The sequence below is a fragment of the Trachymyrmex septentrionalis genome, unplaced genomic scaffold (assembly GCF_001594115.1).
Source record: "Trachymyrmex septentrionalis isolate Tsep2-gDNA-1 unplaced genomic scaffold, Tsep1.0 scaffold70, whole genome shotgun sequence".
NCBI lineage: Eukaryota > Metazoa > Arthropoda > Insecta > Hymenoptera > Formicidae > Trachymyrmex > Trachymyrmex septentrionalis.
In genome coordinates, this window is record NW_017305885.1 from 472,293 (window position 1) to 476,339 (window position 4,047).

The following is a 4,047-nucleotide window of genomic DNA, read 5'->3' on the forward strand; positions in this document are numbered from 1 at the left end:
ATCTCCAAAAGATAGTTAATTCTTGTAACAAAAACTGGACAAAATTTGATGATTTTTCTCAAATGTTAAGAAGAATGCAAATGAATTAAAAAAATTAAAATAAATTATATTTTATTAATTATAATAATAAATTTATATATAAAATGTAAAATAATATATTAAATGTAAAATAATATTATATGTATACATTATACAATATTTTAAGATGACAATTATTCAATTTAATTATAGATTTTAAATGTACAGTTTCATTTTATTTATACGTAAATATGAATTATAATCATAGCTATTTACTTAATTATCATATCCACAATTTACGAAACTTTATTCGTATTGATATGCATCGATAAATAAAAGATTGTTAATTACTTAAAGTGCAGATCAACTTTACTTAGAAAAATTATAGCATTGCAAAGTAGATATTATACTATGATAATCTACGAAAGCGACACCGAAAGATCTTAAGGCAGTGTACTTCAATCTAAATGATGCTTAAAGTATACTTCTAAAATGAAATGAAGAATATGAGTGTGACATAAACCATTTGTGTTTAAGAAGGTAATATTATTATTGTTTGAATTAGAATAATATTCTTATTAGTTTACTTCATTTATAATAACCATAGATAATCTTACTGAGAATAGAACAAGGCAATACCCATACAACAAATCATTCCAGTAACATTGCAACGTTCTAATAATATTGCAATAATATTGCATACATTGCAATAATGTTGCTGCAACTTTTAGTGCTGTATGGATATATTGACACTTAAACTACAAACTTACGCTGCAATATGTTAAGTTTAGAAATATATTTCTTCTTTTCATTCTTGTACACATGTACACACATATTTCTCTCTCCATCTTTCTCTCTCTTTCTTTGTCAAATACAAATTTTCAAATTAGAATTATTATCTGCTCATATATATTTGCATAAGTAGCATAAAGCGTTGCAGTAAGAGTAGAAATTAACAATTCAACCGAATAATTTATGAAGGCAAGATAAAAAAAAATCATCAATATGTCGTCAAAAGTTTTGATCAAAGACAGTCAAAGCTTTCGTAACAAACATTTACAAATCGTAAATCGTTGAAAAAAATAGTCAAGATTTATTTTTTATAAGATTTAAATGAATGTTGCATATTTTTCTGTAAAAAAAAAAACTACTCAAAGTGTTAAAGAAAAAGGAAATGTGCTAATTGAGTAGATAGATTAATGGATGCCAAGATACATATCGAAGAAGTTTGGTATTAGTGCTTAAGTTAACTCTTTGTCTCTTGAATATCCCGGGATCGTCACGAATCTTATTAAAGCAGGCTTTTTATAATAAATATATGGTAATAAATTAAGTTAGATAATACGTATACATGATAAATGTAGGTAACCTAATAAATGTTAATAATAAAAACAAATGTAAACGTTCAAGCAAGTTTGAATCAGTAATAATTTATATACTCATATTTTAGCATTTATATATTAAAGGCTCAGCTTATGTTTTTTGAAATTAATGTAAGAAAACATCCCAAGACAAAATGTTGACTGTTTGTAACCTCGACATCGTTATCTCGATATCATCATCAGTGTTCTCGTCATTATGTGACAGTTCCAATTTGTTCCAGTTTACAGGATAAATGCACTTATGCCTTGCGTGCAGGCAAATGTTACCAATATTAGAAAAGAGAGGCCGAGTTCGCCCGGATTTACAAGAATTCTAATATCGCTCGAAGGTCGGCCTAAAGTGGAAAAGTAGTTCGCATACGATCGATTAACTTAGTTTCACGCTAAAAAAGCCTGAATCTGTATAAGAACACAACAGCCAACTGAGATATCTGTGTATTGTATTGCATAATAATATTAAAATAATATAAAAATATTTCGTATTTTTATGCTATAATTAATCTTTATTCTATGGCAAACATCACCATATAAATCGTTTGAACAAACTGTTTTCGCATTTACGTATTCTTCAAGTTCCCAAATGCACGGCAATTAACAGACTTATATTAAACTGCACATAAAATCTTGAACTTTTTGTTAAACTGTTATTTTCATCTTAATATTGAAGAGAATGACATATAGAATCATATAGAATTTCTTAATTTTAATAGAATTAAACAAAGTAGAAATAAAATTTAATAATATACAAAATTTTAGTAACAATAAATATTCGATATTATTAAACTTTCAATGTGTGCTAAAAAAGCAATGTATTTCTAATTTCTATTTTTATATTTAGTAGAATAAAGCAAGAAATTAATTCTAAGATAAAAGAGATATTGTTTTTAATATAATAGTACTTACTACGACAAATACGTAGAAGAAAATTAATTTTCTTCTTATATTATATACTTTAAAAAAATTTTTCTTATATATTCGTCACATAAAATAAATATGTATTGTTATCTATCTACTGTATTTTACAATTTTAATAAAAATTTTGAGATCTATATGTGCACATACTTTAACTTTATACATTTATTCAACTATTTATCCATCATAATATTTTATCATACTAATTGTTAGTTTAAAATTTAGCATCAATTATTAAAAATATTAAAGAATAATTCAATTTAATTTGCTGTTAGAAATTACTCCTCAAAGGAGTAATAATAAGCCAATTCTTTGAGTTAAATAACAGTTTTGTTATTTTTAACTTCCATGCATTGTGTCAAAATGTAAATCAATTCATTTCAGTGCTTAATTTCAAAGTAAACGTCGTCCACATTAATATAATTAGTAAATAACAAACTTCGAGTCAAATTTAATACATTTTCTTGAGAAATGTATTAAATTTAGTTTTATGTTAGTTAAATTAATTGATATATTAATGACACATTAAATAAGCAAATTTTATAAAAATGATTAAAGATAAATTAGGAATAATTTGACATTATAACAGTGTATGACAAATTTAACAGTGTATCTCTTAAGAGTATACCTACACTACACGAAGAGAATTTTATTTTAAAATTTATTCCGAAAATAAATGCTAGTTGTATACAATACAACTTTTATTTTAAAGATTTTTACCATGCACTTCAGTAAAATTAATCAAACTTATTTTATACTTTATTGTAGTTTTATTAATGAATGAGGGAGATTTATATTAAAATTCTTGGAAATACAATGTTGTCCCCCACCACTATCATATTTTTAAAGTAAACTCTAAAAAAAATTCTCTTCGTGTAGAGCATTTCCTTAAGTTTCGCCCGAAAGAGCGTAAGTTATATACATAGTATATAAAACTTCCATCGTCATCGCATCGTTTTTGGCACGATATACTAGTCTTTTTCATTTTCTGCTGAGATCGATCGATCCGAGTTGTACTTTTCTTAGTCCGTGGTCCATATCATTGTCTACGTAACCGCGAAATAACCCCGTTGAGACGAGCCACGATTGTTGAATGGGAATGGTTCTACCAAGCCTCATGGCAAAATACAACGCAAGAAAATTCAGTACGAGCAAGCTCAGAAAACCTCATTTCAAAAAGCATTCTTTCTTTATGAGTACAGTTATTAAATATAAAGGAGAATATTGTACAACTCCGCGCTACTGATTCTTGCGAAATTGTAATATACAATTCCCTAAATTATTCTAGAATATAATAAAATTAAGTAAATATAAGATATAGGATGTTTCAATTAACTAATACATTAAGCTTTATTAAGTGATTTGGAATACACTTCTATTTTTTTTTGTTTTAATTACGCAATTATATTAACAATGCAAACTACTCCATAAGACTATCGACGAGAATAATGCAATGTACGAATAAATAGATGGATAAATGTACGATGAAAAGCATGTTCAATGTTATGAAGTATTTAAAATTTTAATAAATTAAAAAAGATTTTTTAGACATATTTGATCTATATAACTGACTCATAAAAAGACTCCTAAAATAAAAAAGAAGGAAACTGCTCCCACATTAAACTAATAATTGCGCCAACATAATTTGCGCAAACATTGAAAGTATTTCTTTCAATCTGTAACAAGATACTGAATCGGCTCGAACGTTGGTTCGAAAATCGCGATCGATAATTGG